The sequence below is a fragment of the Schistocerca americana genome, chromosome 4, assembly GCF_021461395.2.
Source record: "Schistocerca americana isolate TAMUIC-IGC-003095 chromosome 4, iqSchAmer2.1, whole genome shotgun sequence".
In the NCBI taxonomy this organism is placed as follows: Eukaryota; Metazoa; Arthropoda; class Insecta; order Orthoptera; family Acrididae; genus Schistocerca; species Schistocerca americana.
In genome coordinates, this window is record NC_060122.1 from 74436622 (window position 1) to 74449868 (window position 13247).

Below are 13247 nucleotides of genomic sequence, written 5' to 3' on the forward strand. Positions count from 1 at the left end.
TTATTTTATTTCAGATTTCCGATCAATGAAGCTCGTAGAGCTCTGTGGGTTCATATGGTAAGAAGGAAAGACTGGATACATAACAAATGGAGCAAAGTATGTTCCCAGCATTTTTGAGAAGAAGATATTGACCGAACTTCAGTTTCGAGTGTTCGAATCAGGGAAAATGCTGTACCATCAATTTTTCCTGCCTTTCCACCTCACTTACAAAAGGTAGTCTACGTGAAATCAGCATATTGATTCTGAATTCCTGTAAAACTAGGAAATAAACGAACAATGCCAGAAAGTATGAATGTTTTAATTAGGCCTCTAATTTCAGTTATGTTTTTGTCTATAACCAATAACATGTGCGGATTACAGTGGAGTTATTCCATGTAACAATATTTTCATAGTTTTATCACATTTTCGGGCGTAAATTTCTATTTTTTTCGTGAGAGTTTCTGTGTTTTGTGTAATTTTATTTCTGTGTAATAAGACTTCAGGCATTAAGTCAAGCTATAACTGCCATAATCTGCTCTTCCTCTTGGTCATATTTAATTTTACTTCTTTCGTTCGTTAATTACTTAATCATCCATTTTGGAAAATTCAACAAGTTGAATCAGTATTCTTTGATAATAGTTTCACACCTGTAAGCATTGGTGTCTGTAGTGAAAGAACACTACTTAAATGCCGCAGTAACAGCATTGCATTTATTCTTGTTATGGGCAGTGACAAATTATCTTATTGGAAAAAAGTGCTTAATTGTGTAAGATAGTTTGTCTAATATATCATATGTTCAAGTGTATATTGCTACTATTTCAAAACATACAGTGGATCAAAACCACCTAATTGGCACTTTCTTACTGCACTGCTGCACTGAGAGTACATCGACCCTCCCCCCCCCCCCCCCCCCCCAAATGCAGCTTTCCATAAAGGCAGGTTTCTTACCCCCTCACATTCTGTACTGTCATTGTAGTGCAAATAAATAGTAACAAGTCCAATCAGAATCTACAAATATTGTAAATGCATTATGGAATGCAAATAATTATAAGTAGGCTGTAAGGTGTAACTGAACAGTTTCTATTTGTTTTCAATCTTTGTTTTCTGTAGGAACAGAAGAAGAGACGACCACCAACACAAAGGCAGCAGACATCAAAATGTATAGTTAAATTAACTTCTACATGCAGAACTCAACATGAAGCCACTACCAGTGGCTTTCAGGCTGAAGCTTCTCATCCTGCTAATCCCACCACACCATTGGATGTAAATCCTGAAGAAACACTAATAGTGAGGAACCTTAAGAGGGATGTGTCTGTGCTGCTGACAAAAAATTAAAATTATAGGAAGAAAATCAAAGTTCTTCAGCAATCCAAGCGCCCTTTAATAAAAAAAGTGGCATGTTTGAGTACAGTGATGGAAGAACTGAGAAAAAAACATTTTGTGAATGAAGACAGTCTAAGTGTTATTGCAAGCATACCTGGAATGCACAAGCAGCTGTTGCAACGACAGGCAGCAAAGGCAAACTGTAAGAGTGTACCTAGAACTTACAGTCCTGAGCTACGTTCGTTTGCTCTTACATTAAACTTTTATTCCCCACAAGCGTGTAAATATGCTAGATGCTGCTATGACATGTGTCTGCCACATCCAATAACACTAGCAAGGTGGTACGAGGGTGTGGATGGTGCTCCTGGCTTTACCACGGATGCATTTGCCATTATTAAAGCAAAAGCTTCTCATCAGGATCAGACTAATAAAATTCTATGCAGTTTGTTAATGGATGAAATTGCAATCAGGCAACACATAGAATTTGATGGAACACAGTATTATGGGTACATAGATATGGGATCCTCTGTTGCTATGGATAGTTTACCTGTAGCTAAAGAGGCCTTTGTATTAATGTTAGTCGCAATCAATGAGTCATGGAAGTTACCAGTAGGGTATTTTTTTGACATGTGGGTTGACTGGGGAGCAGAAAGCTCATTTGGTTAAACAATGCATTAGCCTTGCCAGTGCCAGTGGCATTCAAGTAGTGTCTCTCTCGTGTGACGGTTGTGCCTCCAATATATCTATGGCCAAATGCTTGGGGTGCAATATTGACGTTGATGGATTAAAGACCACCTTTTTTGTTCAGGGTAACAATTTTGAAGCTGCATTTCTGTTAGATCCACCCCATATGCTAAAACTTGTAAGAAATGCATTAGGGGAGAGAAAACATATTTGGGGTGGGCAAGGTAATGTAATTTCATGGTACCTATTTGAACTACTGCATAAGTTACAAGTGAAAGAAGGTCTCCACTTAGGCAACAGCATTAGGAGTAGCCACATCAATTTTGTGAATACCAAAATGAAAGTTAGGTTAGCAGCCCAGCTGCTCAGCACTTCCGTGGCAGACGCAATGCAGTACTGCTGCGATATGAAGATATCAGGCTTTGAAGATGCTTATGCTACAATAAAATTTATAAGGATATTCAACTGCCTGTTTGATATATTAAATTCCAGAAGCCTTCTGCAGAATAAGTGGAAGCAGCCTTTGAATGTTCATAATTTCAAGGTTGTTAAAGAATTTTTAATGGAGGCTCAGACATATATCAAAACACTTACTGTGTGTCAGGGACAAAGAGTTGTGGACAGTAACAGGAAAACAGGTTTCATTGGCTTCCGAGTGTGTATTTCTAGTGTCTTGCACCTCTATACAAAGCTTGGACCACAATCCCCTGCACCTTTGTTGAAGTTCCTCCCCATTTATAAGTGCTGCCAAGATCATTTGGAGATGCTTTTTAGTGCAATCCGTAGTCGTGGTGGGTGGAATAACAATCCAACAGCTCGACACTTCATATCTGCCTATAAGAGGCTCCTGATTCACAATGAAATTCGTGAATCAGACAGAGGCAATTGTATAGCCCTGGAAGAGATCCCTATTTTGACATACAGTGGTCAGACTATAGAACAACAAATCAATTTCACCACTGAACGTAGGCAATTATTAGAAATGGAAACCCATTTGGTGAGCCATGATCATGATTACATTGAAGCTGGAATGATTCTCTCTGAAGTGGGAACCCATATTGTTGTTTATATTTCAGGATTTGTGGTTCGTCACTTAGAGAGAGCTTTACAGTGTGAAACATTCTTGTCAGTGTTGCGAGCGGAAGGGAGTCATACTGCCTATTCTCTTATACACAGAAAGAGTAGAGGTGGTTTGATTTCACCATCTGACGATGTTGTTGACATTTGTATGTGTTCCGAAAAAGTATTTTGAAAATACAGTGCTGGAAATAGGAGGGTTCCTGTGAAAGATCTTAATACTAAATGTGTGTCAGAGGTACTTGGCACTTTTCTGTTCAAGCCTGTGTTTGAGGAATTGGGAGAGCACATGAAGGATCAGCACCCATTAGATAATCACTTGGAACTGCTGATCAAATCTATTGCGAAAAGGTACCTGCTGACACGTCAGAAACATGCTGCAAAATGTGTAACAGATTCACTCGATGAAAGGAAATTGAGAACAGTGTACACCAAATTAGTTCTTTTTAAAGGTCAATGAATTTGTGAACTTTGCTTTCCACACTTCTTTCCTCTGTTATTTAATTTTCTCTTTCAAAGCTGTGTTTGAGGGTACATATCAAGGCTTTACCCCCTTTTGGAGAACATTTCTCAAGTATTTTAATGAGGTAGTGTGCGCTTCTGGTGGCAGTGCATTAAACAGTTTCTTCTCCAGGGTATATATAGCCATTGTGAATTTTGTAAAGGGCTGGCCAATTTTTATTTGTGGTGTATTTTGATGATGAAATGATTACCTTAATTTGTAGCTACATGTAATTTAAAGAGTACTGCATTTAGTAACGGAGTTCATTGTAATGAGAGTTTAGTGGTTTCAGAAGGAAAATTGTGTTTCTTGACTTACACCACTAAGGCTTTCAAGGGCTCATTTGTAAATTGATCCAGGAAATTGGACCACTCCTATGATATACAGCTGTGATATGAAAGTGGTTTTTTTCACATTGTTCTGTGGGATTTTTTATCACCAATTCCAGCCATACTACTTCATGTTCTGATAGCTACATAATATTAAAAAGCCCAATCCACACTTACTTATTTTTACATTTGTTATAACACTGTCCAGATATAATTGTCTTGTTGGCTTGTTACTGGCACAAAACATATTGTGTAACCTGAGGACATTGAAGATATGTAAGTGCTTTGTTGTAACCTAAATGTCAATATTAATATTGTTCTATATCCAAGAGATTAAAATGTTTCTCAAAACTACATTGTTTGACTTTCCCAAAAATTTTGTTAGTCCCACACTTCACATATGATTATATGGAATGTTAGTGGATAGGCTATAATGAGATTGAAACTGACAATTTGATAATGCAAGAACACAGCTTGATAATTTGTACTTTAAAATGTGTTTTAGTGAGATGAAATGTACAAAACATCATAGTATGCCATTTATTGTTTCTCTCCTATTTTATCCTTTACTTTTGCAACTTTTATCCCATGGAAGTCTGTGGTATGTTACAGTAATTGTAAAAGGTGAGTGATAAAACATTATTGTGTAAATCTAATGCTAGTTTAAATGCTATAGTAAAAAAAGAGTTAGGTTGAAACAGTAAAGGTGCCTCACTCTTTTCCATTATGTTTTATACATTGCAGTGAAATTTCAGACTATTGCACATAAGTACCTATTATCAGCAAGTGTTCAGCTTGATTTACAGGTTGAAATTTGAGCATGCATGTTTGCAGGGCATCCTAATTTAACTATTGGTGATTGTAATAGCAGTGTTGTCCTTTACACAAATTTGTGTAATTGAGATTTGTTTAGCAGTTCATGATTAGCATCAAAACTGCTACTTAATGACGTATTGACTTATACACTAAAGGAAGGTTTCCTAATTATCATCTGACATATAGGCCTATTGTGCTATTAATAATCATATACAGAGCAACAGTTGTGATTTCATAATGTTCAGATGTTTAAACTACAATGGTACTGAAAATCCCATTGTGTGTACTTGTACAAGTTTGCTGTGTTGACATTCACAAAAGCACTATCATATGCTTATTTTTCTTGATGAAGCACAAACGATGTTTGTATTTACAAATGAAATTTTGTATAAGTGTGTAAACGAGTAAGAAATATCATCCGGTATGTAAACTAGCATAGCTTTCGGGTTCTGCTTTCAGTTTACATCGACACAAATACAGTAAAAGGTGATTTGAGTTTGAAAAGAGCTTTGTACACTATTATTTTTCATCATTCGAAGTTCGTATCCAAAAGAAACACTTAAGTTAACGAGACCAAATCAGTTGTATAGCTGGGGCAAAAACGCATTAAAAACAAAACGAAAACGCCTGAAGAAGCTAGTCTGACGTTGTGTTATGCATGTAAACATTGTAACACTCAACATCATCTGAAATTATTTCGCAGACAAAACGTTAAATATGAAGAACACGCAATTCTAACAAGAGCCCTGTCACTGTTTTGACCAATCCAACATGGCGGCCGACCACGCCCACCGCCTTCAAACAGAGGAGGATGCTAAGTTCACCCAACCTGGATATGATGTGACGTCATTATGACGTATATACGCTTTAGTCGATTAACACATCTATCGACTTTTACGAACGTTCGAGATTCTAAACTGTCGTCAGCTAGTGGTTTGTTTTGACACGTGCGATTCTGATAACAGCTCAGTGTGGCAGCGTATATGTATTTCGTCAAAATAAAAGTAAAAGAGCTGGATATTAATAGAAATATTCCTGACCGTGGCCTTGAAAACACCACAGACAACACGTTTCGTAAAAAAGTGTCTTCTTATGTCCCGACCAGATTAGATTGTGTGATTGTTGTATTGAACGCTTATGCCGAAAATAATATTTATTTATTATCAATATTTTAGTGTGGTTTCATACAATTGGTCTTGTCAGTACATATTAGATTGTAGCAGCATACTCTTGCTGACTTTTTTTCTTAATTTATATAGCTGAAAGAGAACTCGTGCAAGTTTGTTAGCTAAGTAATTTATATGTCCATCCCAAGATAGTCTTTTATCAACCATAATTCCAAGTAATTTTACACTCGGACCGCAGAGACAGGTACCTTAGTGTCCAGTAATGACTGGTGTATAGAATGATTGAATTTCGAACTTAAAAAGAAAAATATGAGGCCTTGTTGAAGAAAAATCGTCGACCGGAGATGAAATACGAGGGGAAGTGGATTTCTCAATGTAATCTTAACCAAAGGTTAGTGTCTTGACGCATCTAAAGATTTTGGCTGCTGAGTGCTTCTTCTCTCCGAGTACGAATAACCGACGCACTTCAGCTGGGTCAGAAGTACATCAATTTCTGCTTGAGATTCACAATAACCACGCAATTGCCCGTCGTCATCGATGCTGAACTCTTTCAGCTTTTCTCTCATTAGTCTCTCGAATGCTGAACACATAATTAGAGACGAGCAAACGAAAAACCACGCACAGGTCACAAACACAGTACAATACACGATTAAACGCAAGGAACGCAAAACACATTTAAACGAATGGCGCAGAGCACAGCGCTACCCTGTCACAACCTCTCGAAAGTTCACAAATGTCGAATAGTCGATATACGGTTTCTATCGTTTTCGATGTAGCGTGTATACGTCATAATAACGTCACATCGTATCCAAGTCCGGTGAACTTAGCATCCTCCTCAAACAGACGTACAGCAGACGGCCATAGTGCCATCTCCCCTCCTTATACCTCCATGATGGCAACGGCTACAAACGAAATAGATACGGCAACGGCTACCAACGTAACAACTACGGACAGAACCAATACGGCGAACAAAACGATGGAGGCTACCAAAATGGGTCGCGAATTCATAACAATTTTCGGCAGCAGAACCAAGTCATACAATACCATCAAAATGTGTTACCACAGTAAGCAACGAATGCAAGTAATCAGCAGCAATTAAACAAAATCAGAAGCGGCTTGGAACATACAATCCGCCCATATTCTACACCCAAGTCACTCCGCAAGTTAACAGTCAAAGAGAAAGCAATTATGGTTCAACTTTTGCGTGGCAAGACAAGAGTAGCATATAGACAACGTCATGTTTTGATGGGCCGACTGTACCGGAAGGGTAAAGCGCGCAACGATCACCTGTTGCATTTCAGCCAACACATTGCCGATTGTGACGAAGACAAGCAAATACCGGCTGAAGAAGAAATAACCCAGAAAACCACGGAATGACGTGAACTAGAAGACGCCCAACAGCAAGACTTATTCCATCTTTTAATGAGATATTCACGCGTATTTTCTACCAAACCAGGGACAATAAGAGGCTTTGAGTTCGACCTGAAGGTCATTCCCCATGACACATACTGCAAGACCACCTATGCGGTTCCGCAATCCAAGAAGACAGCCGTTAGAGACGAGATAAGAAAAATGATCAAGTGGAACATTATCGAAAACTCTGATTCACCCTATTGCAGCCCCTTAGTTCCTGTTATAAAGGAAGATAGCAGCGTAAGGTTGGTACTGGACGCTCGCAACATTAATAAAATAATATCACCGGTTTGCACGAAGCCTGAACCGCTTGAGGAGAGATTACTGATATTTAGAGATGTAAGGTATCTGTCTAGCGTTGTCCTAAGAAGTAGCTACTGGCAGGTTCGCCTGTCACAACAATCGCCGGCCGGTCGTATCAGTTCAAAGAAGTTCCGTTTGGTTTGAATGTCAGTTCTGGAATCTTTATTCCGGCTTTGGATTACGTGCTGGGACCGGAAATTTTAGACGAATTGATGGTGTACGTCGATGACTTGCTGACTGCCACCGCTTCATGGGAAAAGCACATCCAGCTGATCGAGAAGGTATTCAGAAGTTAACGTACTACGGAGTTACTGCCAACACCAGGAAGTCAAAATTGGGGAAACAAGGGATCAAATTTTTAGGCCACGTGATATCTTCAGAAGGAATTCGACAGGATCCCAAGAAACTTGCAGCTATAGAAAACTTTCCTACACGCACCACGAAACGCCAACTTAAAGGGTTCATCATAATGGTGTCATTCTTTCGACGTTTTCTATCAGGGCAAAGTCTTAACCACCCGTCATTACACAACCTGTTGAGAAAGAACGTTCCGTGGAATTGGACGGACGAGTGTCAACGAGCTTTCAAGGAGATAAAAGAAGCATTACTCTCTAGTAATATCTTGAGCCATGCAAATTTAGATGAAGACCTCTGTATATCTTGCGACGCTTCCTTTCAGGGTCTAGGCGCTTGTCTCTTCCTGGAAGAACAAGTAAACCGAGAGAAGAAAATCAGAATTGAAGGTTTCGCGAGTCGTGTATTGACGGAGTTTGAGCGAAATTACTCAGTAACGGAATTGGAAGGTTTAGCCGTCGTATGGGCATTTGGGAGATTCAGTTATTATATATATGGCCGAAAAATAAAAAATTCCTATCACCAAACCCTCAGCTTTCTCCTTTCTTGTAAATTACTGCACCCGAGGTTAACAAGGTGGTGCCTTTTCCTACAGGAATACCAATTTGAAACTGTCTACATTAAAGGAAAGAACAATGTCATAGCCGATGCCCTATCACGCATGTCGGAGGGAATGCCCGAAAATTGTGAATTTGAGGAACAATTACGCAATGGACAGATATTGTTAATTAAAGACCCGATTCACCGAAACTACCTACAACTATGCAGACAGATGAAGACCTTTCAAGATGCCGATAGAAAATGGAATAAAGTAAAGGGAATATTTACGTTAAATCCTCAACATCGGTTTGCGAAATCTTACAAATTACATGAGGGAGTAGTTTTTCATCGGACGACAGAAACCGGAAGACGGTGCGTGTGCATACCCCATGCCTATGTGGAACCTGTCTTGGGGACACTTCGGTCCTGAAAAATGCAAGAAGAAAATATCAATGTATCCTAATTTGCACGGAAAGATACACCAACTCGTACGAAGCTGTCTAGTATGCCAGAAAGACAAGCTATTTAATCTGTCAAATGATATGCCATTAAATCCCATATTAACCCAGAAACCATGGCAGATAGTAAGTACAGACCTCGCTGGACCGCTCCCGACAGGAAGAGGAGGTGCGAAATACGTTGTGGCACTTCTAGATCTGTTTACAAAACATAAACGTCTGTACGCGACGAAGTCGTCAAACGCGCCGTCGATTATAAGAAGAACAGAGAAGGACTGTTTCCACGTTTCGGCAAACCGGAGGCCATACTTTCGGACAATGCCTCGAACTTTATCGGCATACAATGCAGAAGTTTTCTCGCAAGGAACAACATCAAGCAAATATTGATTTCGAAATTCAGACCACAGTCAAACTTAACAGAACACGTATTTAAGGAATTCAACCGATTCATCCGCACAAATATTCCGACACGCCAAACAAAATGAGTGGAATTAGTAACCTACCCCACTTGTCAACCGGTTACACGCCAGCAGAACTAATGTCGAATCAAAGGGAACTCAACGAGTGGATCGATCCTATACCTAAAATTCAGAGTGATGAAGAGGAACTCGATGAAAAACTCAGACAGGCCATAATATCACTTACTGTTCATGCGAATATCAGAAAGAGAGCACACGATAAGAAGCTCGGGAAAGTGGTAGACTACAAACTTAATGAAAAAGTATTAGTGAGGACGCATTACAAACCTTCATTACTGCACCGTCTACATAAATAGTGGAGATACTCGTACGAGGGTCCGTACATAATTTTGCGCAAACCACACATTGGTTGCTATCTGATAGCCGATCCCGTGTCTGGAAGAATAAAGGGTCTATACCACCATCAGGACATTAAGAAGTATGCTTCGAGCCGAGGAAATAATAATGACCATTGAGGAAGATTTTGCCGATCACATCTACAAAAAGACCGCTGAAAGACAAAAAGAAGGATGAATCCACGAGTCAAGACACTGCCGCACAGAAAAGAGGGAAGAAGAAAAGAAAATTACTAAAGAAAATCGCCGACCAGATTTTCAGGAGAAATTATCGGATTTGTTTTAAATTAGTTATTAAGAAGATGAAGTCCTATGCGACTGATGGCCATGGGTGCCGATTTATATTCAGGTTTTATTTGAATACAAAGGAAGGACGTAGCCGATGAGCCGACTACCGACAGCCTACACGATGAATTTTGTTAGATGCAGGACGAAGATAATTTTATCCGAGGCACAGACGCCCTGACACGATGGAGAGAGAACATTTATTCGTCACCAACGCATGTAACGTCAGATATAGACGCGCGGATGATGAAAGAAACTCCAACGGCAAGTGAGATAATCAACCAGGAGGATTGAGCAGTAAGAAGAAAAACAAGGCAACGTACGACGTGACCCTGACGGCAAACGCACGGAATTTATTACTCATTTGTCCCTTGACACGCCCAGCTTAAATATTTACGGATCGCCGCGCGAAGCGAATACTGCACAGCACAGGAAAACGAGATAATGTGACCACGCCTATTCAAAATGGAAGTTTCCACATTTAAGGATATGATCAAGCTACTAGAATATTGAAGCGTTACAAGAACGAAGACCAAAACCTTTTGCTATTTATCAAGAAGTGTGAAACCATTACAAAGGAGTGACACATGAGTCTACGAATTTAAATCTGTACTGTTCTTCTATTAGAAGCCAAATGTAAATACCACCCCCCACGAGGAGGCAACCTGATATGGACATTGTAAATAAAAGGTAGGCCTAAATAGATAGAGAATAGTATTAGATGTAAATTTAGAAGTAATTTGATTTCATTGATACTTTTGATGTAGCAGAAGTGTCAACGAAATTTTTTTTGTCTTCAAGATTTCAAGGAACTTTAACATTTTCGTCTCAGTATATAAATATCCATGAATTCCTACCTATCGTATTCCCATCCTAAGCGAGCATCAGTAGTTGAATGGAGGGTATGTAAACGGAATGCGATCATACACTGGATGCAAAGGATTATAACACTTCGGGACTCCGCGCATCTTCCAAATTTCTTTTAAACGTTTCGATAACTTTCGTTCCGCGATCTCGCATTTTATGATAGGATTTTACCGCGAATAGTCAATTGTCGGACATTTGTCTTCTTTATTACTTTTATCGGCTGGAACACATGAAATTGAATATCCGAATGCCGTGACAGTTACAGTTGGCTAAAGTTACGTTCTCGTTGTTGCGAGTAGGGACACCATTGTCTCTAATGCATATTCAATGAAAGTAAATGGTTTAAAAATCATAAACAAGAAAGTAACAAATATGTAAAAACTCTATTAATTTTAAAGAGTATCTTTGAGACATAATTCAAAATTAAAGTTACTCTGAAAGCGAAACTGAATTGTTATACCGACACCAAAGGAACTGACTAGTAAATAAACTGTACATACTAGTGATTAAGCAAACATTGTGAGCAGTAGCAATTTTTCTTCGTAAATTGAAACGAACAAAGTATGACCATGTGCACTGCTCATGTGAATCAACGAGTGACAAAATTATAAACTTGTGTTTTACTCATATGAATCGGAAGTGACTAAGTTCAAGTGTATGATCACCGATTAACACAAAACATCACAAGACACGTTAGGCATTGAGAATTATAACTAGTGCAACGAATTTTCACTCCAGCGTGCATGCTGAAAAGGTCCTTACCTGCAGGCGAGTCTTCCAGCTTGCAGACGACGAATCACAGCAACGATCCAAGGACCACAAAGTGAAGTTCGCCCTGTAGTGAGCTTCGCAGATGCGTCGAGCACACTCACGATGCAGTCAAGTAATGAGTTATCAACGAAAAGACAATACACTACTTCGAAGGCAGCTTAGCCAACCCGAAGGTACCGGCGACAACCGCCAAGCCTGTACTGCGTGCGAACGGCTAGGTAAGTTACGGCAACAGTGTTTCGCCTCTGTCAATGCTAGCTGACTTGACTTTTAACAGCCGCGTGCCCAGCGGCAATTCAAAATATCTAGGTCTACATTTTCCCGAATATAGACACCTGTCTAACAATAAATGCAGCCAAACTAAGGACTTATGTCAAGTACCGATTGTACACTAAACACGAACAGTGGTACCTCATTTCGGAGCGAAAATAAGATATTACTGAACAGTATATAAATGAAGCGAGCGAGTACTCAGGCTAGCTTTGTAAATCTGATATTCACATCCTTATCCCTTGCCTTATTAGTGATGTCAGCTTAGTGTTAAGCAGAACCTAACTCAGGTTTTGTTTATTGTTTCATGATAAAAAAATGCACGTCGCGGACATTTATCTACATGGACGAACATTTCACATAATGAGACTCCAGCTTCGCAACGTCCTTGTCTAGCCCACCTAACCATGCCAAGATACGGTGAGACAAGACCACAGACTACCATCGACTACCCACAGCGCAGAACGTCAAAGTGTTTTGTTTTCGTTTGCACCTTGAAAGTTTATTAGTGTAAATTTAAGCGATAAGCAAATGCCGTGCAATTCAAACATTAAAGAAACTCTACAAAAGAGAGAAAATCCCTAAACTAACTAAAACATCGTACAAATGTACAGACAATGGTTAGTGTATAAGCCACCTACCTCTGATTTTCATGTTAGATTATAAGTTTCTCTCTTTTCAGCAAGAGTGAATTTATTAAATTTAAGAAAATGGAAGCTAGATCAGTGTATTGCACAATTATTTTTCAAAGAATGAAGGTCACCGCCTCTTCGCTGACAGACAACACAAATGACCATGGTACCGACGACAATGAACTGAAGCATAATAGTGCGAAAACAATGTCTAGTACCTTCCGCCGCGGAAGTCGAACACGTGGCAGAACAAATGGACGTGGTTAGCCCATAGAGGGCTAATATCCGCTCCCTTCCCGCCAACAAGAACCTCTTCCTGCATACCCCTGCCACCCACCGCGTGGATGCCTTCCTCCTCAATGAAACCTTCCTCCAACCCCACCACTCCATCCACACCTCACCCCATCTCCTCCACCGCTCCGATAATCCCCTCCCAATTGCGCGTGGCGGAGTTGCCATTGGTCACCACCGCCAGATCCCAGTTCAGCTCCAACCTCTCCTTCCCGACCCCACTGAACACCTGATCCTTAGTCTCTTCTTCCCCAGCCTTACCATTACCTGCGCCACCATCTATGTCCCCCCCAACGCCCCTATTCCTTTCGACTTCCTCTCCCACATCGACCGCACCTTCTCCTCCTACGTGATCGCCGCCGACCTCAACATCCATAGTTGTTCCGCTGCCCAGTTACGGCGGTGGCATCGG